This window comes from Mobula hypostoma, chromosome 12 (genome assembly GCF_963921235.1).
Source record: "Mobula hypostoma chromosome 12, sMobHyp1.1, whole genome shotgun sequence".
Taxonomy (NCBI): domain Eukaryota; kingdom Metazoa; phylum Chordata; class Chondrichthyes; order Myliobatiformes; family Myliobatidae; genus Mobula; species Mobula hypostoma.
Genome location: NC_086108.1, coordinates 118,000,780 through 118,020,847, shown reverse-complemented (window position 1 = coordinate 118,020,847; position 20,068 = coordinate 118,000,780).

Below are 20,068 nucleotides of genomic sequence, written 5' to 3'. Positions count from 1 at the left end.
TATCCCCAATACCCCCAACCTTTGTGTCATCAACAAATTTACTAACGCATCCCTCCATTTCCTCGTCCAGGTTATTTATAGAAATCACAAAGAATAGGGCTCCCAGAACAGATCCCTGAGGCACACCACTGGTCATCGGCCTCCATGCAGAATATAATCCGTCTACAAACATTCTTTGCCTTCTGTGGGCAAGCCAGTTCTGGAGTCATAAAGCAATGTCCCCTTGGATCCCATGCCTCCTTAATTTCTCAGTAAGCCTTGCATGGGGTACCTTGTCAAATGACTTGCTAAAATCACTACAACTATGGCTCTACCTTCATCAATGTGTTTAGTCACATACTCAAAAAATTCAATCAGGCTCGTAAAGTACAACCTACCTTTGACAAAGCCATGCTGACTATTCCAAATCATATTACGCCTCTCCAAATATTCATAAATCCTGCCTCTCAGAATCTTCTCCATCAACTTACCAACCACTGAATTTAGAATCACAGGGCTATAATTTTCTGGGCTATCCCTACTCCCTTTCTTGAATAAGGGAACAACATCCGCACCTTCCAATCCTCCCATCCTCATTGATGATGCAAAGATCATCGCCAGAGGCTCAGCAATCTCTTCCCTTGCTTCACACAGTAGCCTGGGGCACATCCCGTCCAGTCTTGGTGACTTATCGAACTTGATGCTTTCCAAAAGCTCCAGCACATCCTCTTCCTTAATATCTACATGCTCAAGCTTTTCAGTCTACTGCAAGTCATCTTTACAATCGCCAAGAACCTTTTCCGTAGTGAATACTGAAGCAAAGTATTTATTAAGTACCTCCGCTATTTCCTCCGGTACCATACACACTTTTCCACTGTCACACTTGATTGGTCCTATTCTCTCATGTCTTATCTTCGTGCTCTTCACATACTTGTAGAATGCCTTGGTGTTTTCCTTAATCCTGTCTGCAAAGGCCTTCTCATGCCCCCTTCTGGCTCTCCTCATTTCATTCTTGAGCCCCTTCCTGCTAGCCTTATAATCTTCTAGATTCCTATCATTACCTAGTTTTTTAAACCTTTTGTAAGCTCTTTTCTTCTTCTTGACTAGATTTACTACAGCCTTTGTACACCTGCCATCCTTTCCACGTCTCATTGGAACGTACCTACTCAGAACCCCACGCAAATATCCCCTGAACATTTGCCACATTTCTTCCATACATTTCCCTGAGAACATCTGTTTCCAACTTATTCTTCCAAGTTCCTCATATTTCCCCTCACTCCAGTTAAACGTTTCCCTAACTTGTCTGTTCCTATTACTCTCCAATTCTATGGTAAAGGTGATAGAATTGTGATCACTATCTCCAAAATGCTCTCCCACTGAGAGATCTGACACCTGACCAGGTTCATTTCCCAATACCAGATCAAGTACAGCCTCTCCTCTTGTAGGCTTATCTACATATTGTGTCAAGAAACCTTCCTGAACACACCTAACAATCTTCACCTCATCTCAACCCCTCACTCTAAGGAGATGCCAATCAATACTTTAAAAATTAAAATCTCCCACCACAACAACCCTGTTATTATTATACCTTTCCAGAATCTGTTTCCCTATCTGCTCCTTGATGTCCCTGTTACAATTGGGTGGTCTATGCGAAACACTTAGTAGAGTTATTGACCCTGTTTCTAACTTCCACCCACAGAGACTCCGTAGACAATCCCTCCATGACTTCCTCCTTTTCTGCAGCCGTGACACTATCTCTGATCAAGTGCCATGCCCTCACCTCCTTTGCCTCCCTCCCAGATACAATACAAAGATTGGCAGCATTGTAGATAGTGCAGTAGATTGCCAAATGATAGACTGGGATACTGGACAGTCAGTTGCAAGTATGAGCAGAGAAATGGCAGATGGATTTTAATCTAGTGTGAGGTGTTGCACTTTGGGAGATGAAATGTAAAAAGGCGGTATGCACTTAGTGAAGGATCCTTAACAGCATTAATGTACAGAGAGATCTTGGAGTCCAAGTCCATAGCACCCTCAAAGTGGCTGTACAAGTTGATAGGATTGCAGAGAAGGCCATGGTATGCCTTATTAGTTGAAGCACTAACTTCAAAAGTCAGAAAGTTATGTTGCAGCTTTATAAAGCTCTAGTTAGTCCACATCTAGAGTATTGCATTCAGTTCTGTTCACCCCACTAAAGGAAGGATCTCGAGGTTTTGCGAAGGCGCAGCAGTTTACCACTATGCTGCCTGAATTAGAGGGCATGTGCGTTGGACAAACTTGGGTTCTTTTACCTTGAGCGGCAGAAACTGAAGAAACCTGACAGAAGTTTAAAGATTATGCAAGGCATAGATAGATAGCCAGTTTCTTTCCCCCAAAGTTAAAATGTCTAAAACTAGAGAGCATGCCTGTATTCTGAAAATGGACGATTCAAAGGAACCATGTGGAGAAAGTCTATTTTCTCCCCCACAGACTGTGCTACCAGGTGTGGTTGTGGAGGAAAATACGATAGATATATCATGTGGATAGATAAATATCATGTGGGTAGTGGGAGGCTTTTTCCCAGGGCTGAAATGGCTAACACGAGAGGGCACAGTTTTAAGGTGCTTGGAAGTAGGTACAGAGGAGATGTCAGAGGTAATATTTTTTTTTGACGCAGAGAGTGGTGAGTGCATGGAATAGGCTGCCGGCAACAGTGGTGGAGTGAGATAGGATAGGGTCTTTTAAGAGACTCCTAGATAGGTAACATGGAGTTTAAAAAAGTAGAGGGCTATGGGTATCCCTAGGTCATTTCTATAGTAAGGACATGTTCGGCACAGCTTTGTGGGCTGAAGGGTCTGTATTGTGCTGTATGTTTTCTGTTTCTATGATATTGAATCTCTGCCTCATCACCATAGCTTCCCAAACCCTGCGGTTTCATATTCATCTGTAAACAGCAGTTTTGTCCTTAAGAATTATTTTGTTCTCCCACACTTGTGTACTGGAATTTTTTGATGAGGTTACTGGGAAAGTTGACGAGGTTAAAGCAGTGGATATTGTCTATATGGACTTCAGAAAGGCCATTGACAAGGTTCCACGCGGAAGGTTAGTTTGGAAGGTTCAGTCGTTAGGTATTAATATCGAAGTAGTAAAATGGATCCAGCAGTGGCTGGATGGGAGACGCCAGAGAGTAGTGGTGGATAACTGTGTGTCAGATTGGAGGACGGTGTCTAGTGGTGTGTCTCAGGGATCTGTACTGGGTCCAATGTTGTTTATCATATATATTAATGATCTGTATTAGGGGGTTGTAAATTGGATTAGTAAGTATGCAGATGATACTAAGATAGGTGGAGTTGTGGATAATTAGATTATGAGGACACGCAGTCCTCGTTTATTGTCATTTAGTAATGCATGCATTAAGAAATGATACAATGTCCCTCCAGTAGATATCACAGAAACACAAGACAGACCGAGACAGAAAAAACTGACAAAAACAACATAATTATAACATAGTTACAGCAGCGCAAAGCAATACCGTAATTTGATAAAGAACAGACTATGGGCACGGTAAAAAAAAAAGTCTCAAAGTCTCGAAAGTCCCATCATCTCATGCAGACAGTAGAAGTAGGAAGAAAACTCTCCCTGCCATGAACCTCCAGCGCCGCAAACTTGCCGACGCAGCACCCTGGAAGCACCCGACAACAGCCGACTCTTGAGTCCGTCCGAAAACTTCGAGCCTTCGTCCAGCCCTCCGACACCGAGCACCATCTCTGCTGAGTGCTCTAACCCTGACCCTGGCCGCCAGCAACAGGCAAGGCCGAGGATTCGGGGCCTTCCTGTCCGGAGATTCTCGATCGCACAGCAGAAGCGGCATCGAAGCGAGCATTTCAGAAGTTTCTCCAGATATTCCTCTGTGCTTCTCTCATCTGTTCTCCATTGAATCAGGATTGTGCACGGCATCCTACTTGACAGATACTGATAACATTCACCGGAGAGGCCGCGCGCGCTGCGTCGTGTCGCCATCTTCTCCTCCTTTTTCAAAGCCTGCAGAGAGATTTAGACCACTTAGAAGTGTGGGCTGAAAGATGGCAGATGGAGTTTAATGCTGATAAATGTGAGGTGCTACATTTAGGTAGGACTAATCAAAATAGGACATACATGGTAAATGGTAGGGCATTGAAGAATGCAGTAGAACAGAGGGATCTAGGAATAATGGTGCATAGTTCCCTGAAGGTGGAATCTCATGTGGATAGAAACACAAAAACATAGAAACATAGAAAGTAGGTGCAGGAGTAGGCCATTCAGCCCTTCGAGCCTGCACCGCCATTCAGTATGATCATGGCTGATCATCCAACTCAGAACCCTGTACCAGCCATCCCTCCATACCCCCTGATCCCTTTAGCCACAAGGGCCATATCTAACTCCCTCTTAAATATAGCCAATGAACTGGCCTCAACTGTTTCCTGTGGCAGAGAATTCCACAGATTCACCACTCTCTGTGTGAAGAAGTTTTTCCTCATCTCGGTCCTAAAAGGCTTCCCCTTTATCTTCAAACTGTGACCTCTCGTTCTGGACTTCCCCAACATTAGGGACAATCTTCCTGCATCTAGCCTGTCCAATCCCTTTAGGATTTTATACGTTTCAATAAGATCCCCCCCTCAACCTTCTAAATTCTAATGAGTATAACCCCAGTTGATCCAGTCTTTCATCATATGAAAGTCCTGCCATCGCAGGAATCAATCTAGTGAACCTTCTTTGTACTCCCTCTATGGTAAGAATGTCTTTCCTCAGATTCGGGGACCAAAACTACACACAATACTCCAGGTGTGGTCTCACCAAGGCCTTGTACAACTGCAGTAGTACCTCCCTGCTCCTGTACTCAAATCCTCTTGCTATGAATGCCAGCATACCATTCGCCTTTTTCACCACCTGCTGTACCTGCATGCCCACTTTCAATGACTGGTGTATAATGACACCCAGGTCTTGTTGCACCTCCCCTTTTCCTAATCGGCCACCATTCAGATAATAATCTGTTTTCTAGTTTTTGCCACCAAAGTGGATAACCTTGCATTTATCCACATTAAATTGCATCTGCCATGAACTTATCACTCACCTAACCTATCCAAGTCACTCTGCATCCTCTTAGCATCCTCCTCACAGCTAACACTGCCACCCAGCTTCGTGTCATCCACAAACTTGGAGATGCTGCATTTAATTCCCTCATCTAAGTAATTAATATATATATTAAACAACTGGGGTTCCAGAACTGAGCCTTGTGGTACCCCACTAGTCACTGCCTGCCATTCTGAAAGGGTTCCGTTTATTCCCACTCTTTGCTTCCTGTCTGCCAACCAATTCTCGATCCACATCAATACCTTAGCCCCAATACCGTGTGCCTTTAAGTTTGCACACTAATCTCCTGTGTGAGACCTTGTCAAAAGCCTTTTGAAAATCCAAATATATTACATCCACTGGTTGTCCCCTATCCACTCTACTAGTTACATCCTCAAAAAATTCTATGAGATTCATCAGACATGATTTTCCTTTCACAAATCTATGCTGACTTTGTCCGATGATTTCACCGCTTTCCAAATGTGCTGTTATCACATCTTTGATAACAGACTCTAGTATTTTCCCCACCGCTGATGTTTGACTAACCGGTCTATAATTCCCTGGTTTCCCTCTCCTTCCTTTTTTAAAAAGCGGGGTTACATTAGCCACCCTCCAATCCTCAGGAACTAGTCCAGAATCTAAAGAGTTTTGAAAAATTATCACTAATGCATCCACTATTTCTTGGGCTACTTCCTTAAGCACTCTGGAATGCAGACCATCTGGCCCTGGGGATATATCTGCCTTTAATCCCTTCAATTTACCTAACACCACTTCCCTAATAACATGTATTTCCTTCAGTTCCTCCATCGCACTGGACCCTCTGTCCCCTACTATTTCCGGAAGATTACTTATGTCCTCTTTAGTGAAGACAGTACCAAAGTAGTTATTCAATTGGTCTGCCATGTCCTTGCTCCCCATAATCAATTCACCGGTTTCTGTCTGTAGGGGACCTATATTTGTCTTAACCAGTCTTTTTTTTCACATATCTATAAAAGCTTTTACAGTCAGTTTTTATGTTCCCTGCCAGTTTTCTCTCATAATCTCTTTTCCCTTTCCTAAGTAAGCCCTTTGTCCTCCTCTGCTGGACTCTGAATTTCTCCCAGTCCTCAGGTGTTCCACTTTTTCTGGCTAATTTGTATGCTTCTTCTTTGGAATTGATACTATCCCTAATTTCCGTTGTCAGCCACGGGTGCACTACCTTCCTTGATTTATTCTTTTGCCAAACTGGGATAAACAATTGTTGTAGTTCATCCATGTGATCTTTAAATGCTTGCCATTGCATATCCACTGTCAATCCTTTGTGTCATTTGCCAGACTATCTTATCTAATTCATGTCTCATAACTTCAAAGTTACCCTTCTTTAAGTTCAGAACCTTTGTTTCTGAATTAACTATGTCACTCTCCATCTTAATGAAGAATTCCGCCATATTATAGTCACTCTTACCCAAGGGGCCTCTCACCACAAGATTGCTAATTAACCCTTCCTCATTGCTCAATACCCAGTCTAGAATAGCCTGCTCTCTAGTTGGTTCCTCGACATGTTGGTTCAAAAAACCATCCCGCATACATTCCAAGAAATCCTCTTTCTCAGCACCCTTACCAATTTGGTTCACCCAATCTATATGTAGATTGAAGTCACCCATTATAACTGCTATTCCTTTATTGCACGCATTTCTAATTTCCTGTTTAATACCATCCCCAACCTCACTATTACTGTTAGGTGGCCTGTACACAACTCCCACCAGCATTTTCTGCCCCTTAGTGTTATGCAGCTCTATCCATATCGATCCCACATCCCCCCGGCTAATGTCCTTCCTTTCTATTGCGTTAATCTCCTCTCTAAACAGCAACGCTACCCCACCTCCTTTTCCTTCATGTCTATCCCTCCTGAATATTAAATATCCCTGAGTGTTGAGCTCCCATCCTTGGTCACTCTGGAGCCATGTCTCTGTGATCCCAACTATATCATATTCATTAATAACAATCTGCACTTTTAATTCATCCACCTTGTTACGAATGCTCCTTGCATTGACACACAAAGCCTTCAGGCTCGCTTTTACAACACTCTTAGCCCTTATACAATTATGTTGAAAAGTGGCCCTTTTTGATTTTTGCCCTGGATTTGCCGGCCTGCCACTTTTACTTTTCACCTGACTACTTTTTGCTTCTACCCTCAGTTTACACCCCTCTGTCTCTCTGCACTTGTTCCCATCCCCCTGTTGTGAACTAACCTCCTCTCTCCTAGTCTTCTTAATTTGATTCCCACCCCCCAACCATTCTAGTTTAAAGTCACCTCAGTAGCCCTCGCTAATCTCCCTGCCAGGATATTGGTCCCCCTAGGATTCAAGTGTAACCCATCCTTTTTGTGCAGGTCACACCTGCGCCAAAAGAGGTCCCAATGATCCAAAAACTTGAATCCCTGCCCCCTGCTCCAATCCCTCAGCCACGCATTTATCCTCCACCTCATTTATCCTCCGCCTGTATATGATTGCCATCAACGTCCTTTGTTGTTATAATTCAGCACATGTAATCAACATCCTGCCTTTGCTAACACATATTCCTGACTTTACCAATATCTTTCTGAATAGCCTTTATCAATCTAACTGGTTGAAGATGTTTATCACAATTAGATATGAAAGTAATCATATATTTGAAGTCAACATTATCTTCTACCCCAGTCCTAATGCCATTCACCGGGTGACCCTCCTCATCCGATCCTGTACTTACCCCCACCCCAACTCATTTTCCTTTTATTTCTTGCCAAAATCTCTTCCATACTTAACTTTCCATCAAAATTTCCAGCCATAGGTTCCCCTCAGTCACATTACAGGTGGTGCAAGCCAAGAGTACCTGTCTCTGCCACGTCAACACTCTCCAGTTGTCCACACCCTCACACCTTCAATTCAGTCCAACCACTGCTCTTTATCAATCAGACTACTTATCATTCTCCAATCCGGCGGCAGCAATGTAAAGTGTGCCTGACACCAATTGAAGCCACTGCTCTGTCACCAGAAATCTGTGTGCAGTTGGGTCATGTATGGGTTGGTCTAGAACATAGAAGAGTGCAGCGCAGGAACAGGCCATTCAGCCCACAATGTTGTGCCAAACTTTGGTCTACAACACAAGTTATTAAGGGTCTGTACAGGAGTGCTGACTGCATTTGGTAACCAATATCAATATAATAGGGAAGACACTATTAGAAACCATAGAAAAACTACAGCACAGAAACAGGCCTTTTGGCCCATCTTGGCTGTGCCGAACCATTTTCTGCCTAGTCCCACTGACCTGCACACAGACCATATCCCTCCATACACCTCCCGTCCATATATCTGTCCAATTTATTCTTAAATGTTAAAAAAGAACCCGCATTTACCACCTCGTCTGATGGCTCATTCCACACTCCAACCACTCTCTGTGGGAAGAAGCCCCCCCCCCATGTTCCCTTTAAACTTTTCCCCCTTCACCCCTAACCTATGTCCTCTGGTTTTTTTCTCCCCTTGCCTCAGTGGAAAAAGCCTGCTTGCATTCACTCTATCTATACCCATCATAATTTTATATACCTCTATCAAATCTCCCCTCATTCTTATATGCTCCAGGGAATAAAGTCCTAACCTATTCAACCTTTCTCTGTAACTGAGTTTCTCAAGTCCCGGCAACATCCTTGTAAACCTTCTCTGCACTCTTTCAACCTTATTAATATCCTTCCTGTAATTTGGTGACCAAAACTGAACACAATACTCCAGATTCGGCCTCACCAATGCCTTATACAACCCCACCATAACATTCCAGCTCTTATACTGAATATTTTGATTAATAAAGGCCAATGTACCAAAAGCTCTCTTTACGACCCTATCTACCTGTGACGCCACTTTTAGGGAATTTTGTATCTGTATTCCCAGATCCCTCTGTTCTACTGCACTCCTCAGTGCCTAAAAATCTACCCTGTATGTTCTACCTTGGTTTGTCCTTCCAAAGTGCAATACCTCACACTTGTCGGTATTAAACTCCATCTGCCATTTTGCAGCCCATTTTTCCAGCTGGTCCAAACCCCCCTGCAAGCTTTGAAAACCTTCCTCACTGTCCACTACACCCCCAATCTTTGTATCATCAGCAAATTTGCTGATCCAATTTACCACATTATCATCCAGATCATTGATATAGATGACAAATAACAATGGAGCCAGCACTGATCCCTGTGGCACACCACTAGTCACAGGCCTCTACTCTGAGAAGCAATCCTCTACTACCACTCTTTGGCTTCTTCCATTGAGCCAATGTCTAATCCAATTTACCACCTCTCCATGTATACCTAGCGACTGAATTTTCCTAACTAACCTCCCATGCGGGACCTTGTCAAAGGCCTTACTGAAGTCCATGTAGACAACATCCACTGCCTTCCCTTCATCCACGCTCCTGGAAACCTCCTCGTAAAACTCTAATAGATTGGTCAAACATGACCCACCACGCACAAAGCCATGTTGACTCTCCCTAATAAGTCCCTGTCTATCCAAATACTTGTAGATTCTGTCTCTTAGTACTCCCTCCAATAACTTACCCACTACCGACGTCAAACTTACCAGCCTATAATTTCCCACATTACTTTTCGATCCTTTTTTAAACAACAGAACAACATCAGCCATCCTCCAATCCTCTGGCACCTCACCCGTAGACACCAGCATTTTAAATATATCTGCCAGGGCCCCTGCAATTTCAACACTAGTCTCCTTCAAGGTCCGAGGGAATACCCTGTCAGGTCCTGGAGATTTATCCACTTCTATTTGCCTCAAGGTAGCAAGCACTTCCTCCTTTTCAATCTGTACAGGTTCCATGATCTTGCTACTTGTTTCCCTTAATTCCATAGACTTCATGCCAGTTTCCTTAGTAAATACAGACGCAAAAAAACCCATTTAAGATCTCCCCTATTTCTTTTGGTTCCGCACCACTCTAATCTTCAAGAGGACCTATTTTATCTTATACAATCCTTTTACTCTTAATATACCTGTAAAAGCTCTTTGTATTATCCATCACTTTGACTGCCAAGGCAACCTCATGTCTTCTTTTATCCCTCCTGATTTCCTTCTTAAGTATTTTCCTGCACTTTTTATACTCCTCAAGCACCTTATTTACTCCTTGTTTCCTATACATGTCATACAACTCTCTCTTCTTCTTTATCAGAGTTGCAATATCTGTTGAGAACCAAGGTTCCTTATTCCTATTCACTTTGCCTTTAATCCTGACAGGAACATACAAGCTCTGCACTCTCGAAATTTCTCCTTTGAACGCTTCCCACTTACCGATCACATCCTTGCCAGAGAACAACCTGTCCCAATTCATGCTTTTTAGAACCTTTCTCATTTCTTCAAATTTGGCCTTCTTCCAGTTTAGAACCTGAACCCTAGGACCAGATCTATCTTCATCCATGATCAAGCTGAAACTAATAGTGTTATGATCACTGGAAGCAAAGTGTTCCCCTACACACACTTCTGTCACTTGTCCTAACTTATTTCCTAATAGGAGATCTAATATTGCATCCTCTCTAGTTGGTACTTCTATATATTGATTTAGAAAACTTTCCTGAACACATTTTACAAACTCTAACCCATTTAGACCCCTAACAGTATGGGAGTCCCAATCAATATGTGGAAAATTAAAATCCCCTACCACCACAACTTTATGTTTCCTACAGTTGCCTGCTATCTCTCTGCAGATTTGCTCCTCCAATTCTCGCTAACTATTGGATGGTCTATAATACAATCCCACTAATGTGGCCATACCTTTCCTGTTTCTCAGCTCCACCCATAAGGATGCTCCATAGAAATTTGAGATCTTGAAGTTTCATTATAGCCACAAATTTAAAAATATTCAAGATAAGACGTGAGAGAATAGGGCCAATCAAGTGTGACAGTGGAAAAGTGTGTATGGAAACAGAGGAGACAGCAGAAGTACTTAATGTATTCACTACAGAAAAGGATCTTGGTGATTGTAGGGATAGAAGTGGATGTGCTGGAGCTTTTGGAAAGCATCAAGTTCGATAAGTCACCGGGAATGAATGGGATGTACCCTAGGCTACTGTGGGAAGTGAGGGAGGAGATTTCTGAGCATCTGGTGATGATCTTTGCATCATCAATGAGAACGGGAGAGGTTCTGGAGGATTGGAGGGTTGCGGTGTCACAATGGAGTGAAGGGAACAAACCCAAATGCAAGACACAGACAGTGAAGTACAAGGAACTCAACTCGACTAGAGTAGGGATGTGACAGGATTCAGACGAGGAGCAGGGTCAAGAACGCAAACTTGGGCTAGGGAAAGCGGGACCAGGACTAGGAACCATGGATGAGGAGACAAGGCTTGGACTCCGAGCCCGAGACTGGACAAGGACCCAGAACCTGGGTCTTGCATTGGGCTCGGACCCCAGAACCAAGCAAGGACATGACATGGCTTCAGGACAGGACGTGGCTGGGGTCTAGAGGCCTGAGCTTGGAGACAGACTGGGGTCTTGGGTCGTGAGTTTGGAGGCTGGGGACTTCAGGCCTTTGTTCTCGGAGCTTGGCTGCGGGATCGTCGAGGCTTGGGTTCTCGGAGCTTGGCTGTGGGATCCTCAAGGCTTGGGTTCTTGGAGCTTGGCAGCGGGATCCTCGAGGCTTGGCTTCTCGGAGCTTGGCTGCGGGATCCTTGAGGCTTGCGTTCTCAGAGCTTGGCTGCGGGATCCTCGAGGCTTGCGTTCTCGGAGTTTGGCTGCGGGATCCTCAAGGCTTGGCTTCTCAGAGCTTGGCCGCAGGATCCTCGAGGCTTGGGTTCTCGGAGCTTGGCCGCAGAATCCTCGAGGCTTGGCTTCTTGGAGCTCAGAGACAGACTGGGATCAAAACATCAACATAGAGCCGGGACTTATCCTAAGACAAGCTGGGACTCAAATTCATCTCCACACCAAGGTGGGATGGGTCCCTCTGTCAGGTAATGGCAGAACGGCCGGACTTACCCAACAGGGGCGAGGACAAGACAAGACAAATCCCCCCCCCCCCCGCCACCGCCACCGCAGGGCAACGGCAAAACGGCCTAACTTACCCCACGGAGGTGAGGACAAGAAGAGACAACACCGAAGAACGACAGACAGTTCCATCTCTGCTCCGGGGTAGCTCCGAGTCTCAGTGCGGCTAGCAACCTCAGCTGGCTACAGAAACAGCCAGATCCCTATCTAGTTCAGAGTAGCTGGCAGCCATTCAGCTGGCCCAGGGAACAGCCAAATCCATACTGCAAAGACAGCTCTGACTACTGACAGCAAGGCTCCATGAGGAGATGGTTCCCCAACGCAGCCTAAAGACGGCAATTGGCTGCTCTAGCCTTCCACCAGCAGGTTACTCCCATGGGATCTTGACAAAACAAACCAGCAGCTCACACTCAACCCCAAGGCTACCTATATTCCAAGCCCCAAGATGGGAATCAGGTGCCTATGATTAACTCAAACAAATGAGGGACAGCTGGAAGACCCAGAGTCCTCAGTGCACGAATTGGACTGTGAATCTGGAATGCGGACACCACGGACTGGACCATGACATGTGGATGTTGTTCCTTTATTCAAGAAAGGAAGTAGGGATAGCCCAGGAAGTTATAGACTAGTGAGTCTTGGTAAGTTGACGGAAAAGATCCTGAGAGGCAGATTTTATGAACATTTGGAGAGGCATCTTTGTCAAAGGTCGGTCGTGCTTTACGAGCCTGATTGAATTTTTTGAGGATGTGACGAAACACATTGATGATGGTAGATCTGTAGATGTAGTGTATATGGATTTTAGCAAGGCATTTGATAAGGTACCCCATGCAAGGCTTATTGAGAAAGTAAGCAGGCATGGGATCCAAGGGGACATTGCTTTGTGGATCCAGAACTGACTTGCCCACAGAAGGCAAAGAATGGTTGTAGATGGGTCATATTCTGCATGGAGGCTGGGGACCAGTGATGTGCCTCAGGGATCTGTTCTGGGACCCTTACTCTTTGTGATTTGTATAAATGACCTGGATGAGGAAGTGAAGGGATGGGTTAGTAAATTTACTGATGACACAGAGGTTGAGGGTGTTGTGGATAGTGTGGAGGTCTGTCAGAGTTTTCAGCGGGACATTGATAGGATGCAAAACTGGGCTGAGAAGTGACAGATGGAGTTCAACCCAGATAATGAACTCAACCGAGTTCATGGCACCATGGGTGGCTCTGCAGCACAGGAGGGAAGGAAAAAGAGTGGGAGAGCTATAGTGATAGGGGATTCGATTGTAAGGGGAATAGATAGGCGTTTTTGTGGCTGCAAACGAGATTCCAGGAGGGTTTGTTGCCTCCCTGGTGCAAGGGTCAAGGATGTCTCTGAGCGGCTGCAGGACATTCTGGAGTGGGAGAGTGAATAGCCAGTGGTCGTGGTGCACATAGGTACCAACGATATAGGTAAAAAACAGGATGAGGTCCTACAAGGTGAATTTAGGGAGTTAGGAGATAAAATAAAAAGTGGGATCACGAAGGTAATAATCTCTGGATTACTACCAGTGCCATGTGCTAGTCAGAGTAGAAACAGGAGGATAGTTCAGATAAATACATGGCTTGAAAAATGGTGCAAGGGTGAGGGATTCAAATTTCTGGGGCATTGGAACCAGTTCTGGAGGAGGTGGGACAGGTACAAACAGGACGGTCTGCATGTGGGCTGGACTGGAACCAATGTCCTGGGGGAGCATCTGCTACTGTTGTTCAGGAGAATTTAAGCTAATGTGGCAGGGGTATGAGAACGAGTGCAGAGAGACAGACGGGTGTAAAATGAGGGTAGAAGCAAAAAGAAGTAAGTGGCCAGAGCGTGAGTGGGCCAGTGAAGGAGTAGAGCTTTGGGGCTTTGACTCAAGACGCTTCGACGAGAAGAGGTGGAGGACAAGCTAGCTCGCAGTTAGTTTTTACAATGTCCACGAGACAGTGATGTGCCTCTCATGTGAGATGTGGCAGTCTTGGGGGAACGCCCCTTTCCCGCAGAGTCACATCCGCCAGAAGTGCATATGGCTGGGCGATCTGGAAGACCGTGTAAGGAATCTGGAGCAGCAGCTGGATGACCTTCGACTCATAAGGGAGAATGAGGCAGTCATAGATGAGAGCTACAGGGAGGTAGTCACACCTAGGCTGTCGGAAGCAGGTTGTTGGGTGACAGTCAGAGGGGGGAAAGCAAAGGTGAGTAGATAGGTAGTGCAGAGCACCCCTGTAGCCATTCCCCTGAATAAGAAGTTTACCGTCCTGGATACTGTTGGCGGGGACGACCGACCAGGTGTGAGTCACGGTGGCAGGGCCTCCGGCACTGAGTCTGACCCGGTGGTACAGAAGGGTGGGACGGAGAAGAGGAGAGCTGTCGTCATTGGAGACTCTATAGTCAGGGCAGCAGACAGGAGATTTTGTGGACGTGAGAAGCACACCCGCATGGTTTGTTGCCTCCCGGGTGTCAGGGTCCGGGATGTCTCTGACTGGGTGCACGACATCCTGGTACGAGAGGGAAAGCAACCAGAAATCGTGATACATGTTGGAACCAACGACATAGGCAGGAAGAGGGATAAGGTCCTGAAATGTGGGTTTCGGGAACTAGGCAGAAGGCTGAAGAACAGGACCTCAAAGATGACGTTCTCAGGATTGCTGCCACTGCTACGTGACAGAGATGGTAAGAATTGGAGGAGATGGCAGTTGAATGCGTGGCTAAGGAGTTGGTGCAGGGAGCAGAGTTTTAGATTTTTAGATCATTGGGATCTCTTCTGGGGAAGGTGGGACCTGTACAGATTGGATGGGTTGCACCTGAACTCGATGGGGAGCAATATCCTTGCAGGTAGGTTTGCTAGCATGGTTCGGGAGGGTTTAAACTAATTTACGAGGGGGATGGGACACAGAGCGATAGAGCAGTGAAAGGAGTGCATGGAGTAAAGCCAGATCTAACAAACAGAGAGGCTTTGAGGACAGAAAAGCAGAATAAACGGTGTAAAGACAGTAAGGTAGAAGGGCTGAAATGTGTGTACCTCAATGCAAGAAGCATCAGGAACAAAGGTGATGAGCTGAGAGCTTGGATACATACATGGAATTATGATGTAGTGGCCATTACAGAGACTTGGCTGGCACCAGAGCAGGAATGGATTCTCAATGTTCCTGGATTTCAGTGCTTTAAAAGGGATAGAGAGGGTGGAAAAAGGGGAGGAGGGGTGGCATTACTGGTCAGGGATACTATTACAGCTACAGAAAGGGTCGGTAATGTAGCAGGATCCTGTTTTGAGTCAATATGGGTGGAAGCCAGGAACAGGAAGGGAGCAGTTACTCTACTGGGGGTATTCTATAGGCCCCCTGGTAGCAGCAGAGATACAGAGGAGCCGATTGGGAGGCATATTTTGGAAAGGTGCAAAAATAACAGGGTTGTTATCATGGGTGACTTTAACTTCCCTAATATTGATTGGCACCTGATTAGTTCCAAGGGTTTAGATGGGGCAGAATTTGTTAAGTGTGTCCAGGATGGATTCCTGTCACAGTATGTGGACAGGCCGACCAGGGGGAATGCCATACTAGATCTAGTACTAGGTAATGAACCGGGTCAGGTCACAGATCTCTCAGTGGGTGAGCATCTGGGGGACAGTGACCACCGCTCCCTGGCCTTTATAATTATCATGGTAAAGGACAGAATCAAAGAGGACACGAAAATTTTTAATTGGGGAAAGGCAAATTATGAGGCTATAAGGCTAGAACTTGCGGGTGTGAATTGGGATGATGTTTTTGCAGGGAAATGTACTATGGACATGCGGTCGATGTTTAGAGATCTCTTGCAGGATGTAAGGGATAAATTTGTCCCGGTGAGGAAGATAAAGAATGGTAGGGTGAAGGAACCATGGGTCACAAGTGAGGTGGAAAATCTAGTCAGGAGGAAGAAGGCAGCATACATGAGGTTTAGGAAGCAAGGATCTGATGGGCCTATTGAGGAATATAGGGAAGCAAGAAAGGAGCTTAAGAAGGGGCTGAGAAGAGCAAGAAGGGGGCATGAGAAGGCCTTGGCGAGTAGGGTAAAGGAAAACCCCAAGGCATTCTTCAATTATGTGAAGAAAAAAAGGATGACAGGAGTGAAGGTAGGACCGATTAGAGATAAAGGTGGGAGGATGTGCCTGGAGGCTGTGGAAGTGAGCGAGGTCCTCAATGAATACTTCTCTTCGGTATTCACCAATGAGAGGGAACTTGATGATGGTGAGGACAATATGAGTGAGGTTGATATTCTGGAGCATGCTGATATTAAGGGAGAGGAGGTGTTGGAGTTGTTAAAATACATTAGGACAGATAAGTCCCCGGGGCCTGACGGAATATTCCCCAGGCTGCTCCACGAGGCGAGAGAAGAGATTGCTGAGTCTCTGGCTAGGATCTTTATGTCCTCGTTGTCCACGGGAATGGTACCGGAGGATTGGAGGGAGGCGAATGTTGTTCCCTTGTTCAAAAAAGGTAGTGGGGATAGTCCGAGTAATTATAGACCAGTGAGCCTTACGTCTGTGGTGGGAAAGCTGTTGGAAAAGATTCTTAGAGATAGGATCTATAGGCATTTAGAGAATCATGGTCTGATCAGGGACAGTCAGCATGGCTTTGTGAACGGCAGATCATGTCTAACAAGCCTGATAGAGTTCTTTGAGGAGGTGACCAGGCATATAGATGAGGGTAGTGCAGTGGATGTGATCTAAATGGATTTTAGTAAGGCATTTGACAAGGTTCCACATGGTAGGCTTTTTCAGAGAGTTAGAAGGCATGGGATCCAGGGAAGTTTGGCCAGGTGGATTCAGAATTGGCTTGCCTGCGGAAGGCAGAGGGTGGTGGTGGAGGGAGTACATTCAGATTGGAGGATTGTGACTAGTGGTGTCCCGCAAGGATCTGTTCTGGGACCTCTACTTTTTGTGATTTTTATTAACGACCTGGATGTGGGTCTAGAAGGGTGGGTTGGCAAATCTGCAGATGACACAAGGGTTGGTGGTGTTGTAGATAGTGTAGAGGATTGTTGAAGATTGCAGAGAGACATTGATAGGATGCAGAAGTGGGCTGAGAAGTGGCAGATGGAGTTCAACCCGGAGAAGTGTGAGATGGTACACTTTGGAAGGACAAACTCCAAGGCGGAATACAAAGTAAATGGCAGGATACTTGGTAGTGTGGAGGAGCAGAGGGATCTCGGGGTACATGTCCACAGATCCCTGAAAGTTGCCTCACAGGTGGATAGGGTAGTTAAGAAAGCTTATGGGGTGTTAGCTTTCATAAGTCGAGGGATAGAGTTTGAGAGTTGCGCTGTAATGATGCAGCTCTATAAAACTCTGGTTAGGCCACACTTGGAGTATTGTGTCCAGTTCTGGTCACCTCACTATAGGAAGGATGTGGAAGCATTGGAAAGGGTACAGAGGAGATTTACCAGGATGCTGCCTGGTTCAGAAAGTATGCATTATGATTAAAGATTAAGGGAGCTAGGGCTTTACTCTTTGGAGAGGAGGATGAGAGGAGACATGATAGAGGTGTACAGGATAAGAGGAATAGATAGAGTGGATAGCCAGCGCCTCTTCCCCAGGGCACCACTGCTCAATACAAGAGCACATGGCTTTAAGGTAAGGGGTGGGAAGTTCAAGGGGGATATTAGAGGAAGGTTTTTTACTCAGAGAGTGGTTGGTGCGTGGAATGCACTGCCTGAGTCAGTGGTGGAGGCAGACACACTAGTGAAGTTTAAGAGACTACTAGACAGGTATATGGAAGAATCTAAGGTGGGGGCTTATATGGGAGGCAGGGTTTGAGGGCCGGCACAACATTGTGGGCCGAAGGGCCTGTACTGTGCTGTACTATTCTATGTTCTATCTATGTTCTAAAAGTAAAAGTGGCAGGCCGGCAAAGCCAGAGCAAAAATCAAAAAGGGCCACTTTTCAACATAATTGTATAAGGGCTAAGAGTGTTGTAAAAGCGAGCCTGAAGACTTTGCGTGTCAATGCAAGGAGCATTCGTAACAAGGTGGATGAATTGACTGTGCAGATAGTTATTAATGAATATGATATAGTTGGGATCACAGAGACATGGCTCCAGGGTTCCCGAGGATGGGAGCTCAACATTCAGGGATATTCAATATTCAGGAGGGATAGACATGAAGGAAAAGGAGGTGGGGTGGCATTGCTGGTTAGAGAGGAGATTAATGCAATAGAAAGGAAGGACATTAGCTGGGAGGATGTGGAATCGATATGGATAGAGCTGCATAACACTAAGGGGCAGAAAACGCTGGTGGGAGTTGTGTACAGGCCACCTAACAGTGGTAGTGAGGTTGGGGATGGCACTAAACAGGAAATTAGAAATGCATGCAATAAAGGAACAGCAGTTATAATGGGTGACTTCAATCTACATATAGATTGTGTGAACCAAATTGGTAAGGGTGCTGAAGAAGAGGATTTCTTGGAATGTATGCAGGATAGTTTTCTGAACCAACATGTCGAGGAACCAACTAGAGAGCAGGCCATTTTAGACTGTGTATTGAGCAATGAGAAAGAGTTAGTTAGCAATCTTGTCGTGAGAGGCCACTTGGGTAAGAGTGACCATAATATGGTGAAATACTTCATGAAGATGGAGAGTGATATATTTAATTCAGCAACAAAGGTTCTGAACTTAAAGAAGGGTAACTTTGAAGGTATGAGATGTGAATTAGCTAAGATAGACTGGCAAATGATACTTAAAGGGTTGACGGTGGATATACAATGGCAAGCATTTAAAGATCGTATGGATGAACTGCAACAACTGTTCATCCCAGTTTGGCAAAAGAATAAACCAGGGAAGGTAGTGCACCCGTGGCTGACAAGGGAAATCAGGGATAGTATCAGTTCCAAAGAAGAAGCATACAAATTAGCCAGAAAAAGCGGAACACCTGAGGACTGGGAGAAATTCAGAGTCCAGCAGAGGAGGACAAAGGGCTTAATTAGGAAAGGGAAAAATGATTATGAGAGAAAGCTGGCAGGAAACATAAAAACTGACTGTAAAAGCTTTTATAGATATGTGAAAAGAAAAAGATTGGTTAAGACAAATGTAGGTCCCTTACAGTCAGAAACAGGTGAATTGATCATGGGGAACAAGGACATGGCAGACCAATTGAATAACTACTTTGGTACTGTCTTCACTAAGGAGGACATAAATAATCTTCCAGAAATAGTAGGGGACAGAGGGTCTAGTGAGATGGAGGAACTGAGGGAAATACATGTTAGTAGGGAAGTGGTGTTAGGTAAATTGAAGGGATTAAAGGCAGATAAATCCCCAGGGCCAGGTGGTCTGCATCCCAGAGTGCTTAAGGAAGTAGCCCAAGAAATAGTGGATGCATTAGTGATAATTTTTCAAAACTCTTTAGATTCTGGATTAGTTCCTGAGGATTGGAGGGTGGCTAATGTAACCCCGCTTTTTAAAAAAGGAGGGAGAGAGAAACCGGGGAATTATAGACCGGTAAGCCTGACATCAGTGGTGGGGAAAATGCCAGAGTCAGTTATCAAAGATGTGATAACAGCACATTTGGAAAGTGGTGAAATCATCGGACAAAGTCAGCATGGATTTGTGAAAGGAAAATCATGTCTGATGAATCTCATAGAATTTTTTGAGGATGTAACTAGTAGAGTGGATAGGGGAGAACCAGTGGATGTGGTATATTTGGATTTTCAAAAGGCTTTTGACAAGGTCCCACACAGGAGATTAGCGTGCAAACTTAAAGCACACGGTATTGGGGGTAAGGTATTGATGTGGATAGAGAATTGGTTGGCAGACAGGAAACAAAGAGTGGGAATAAACGGGACCTTTTCAGAATGGCAGGCAGTGACTAGTGGGGTACCGCAAGGTTCAGTACTGGGACCCCAGTTGTTTACAATATATATTAATGACTTAGACGAGGGAATTAAATGCAGCATCTCGAAGTTTGTGGATGACACATAGAAACATAGAAACGTAGAAAATAGGTGCAGGAGTAGGCCATTCGGCTGATCATCCAACTCAGAACC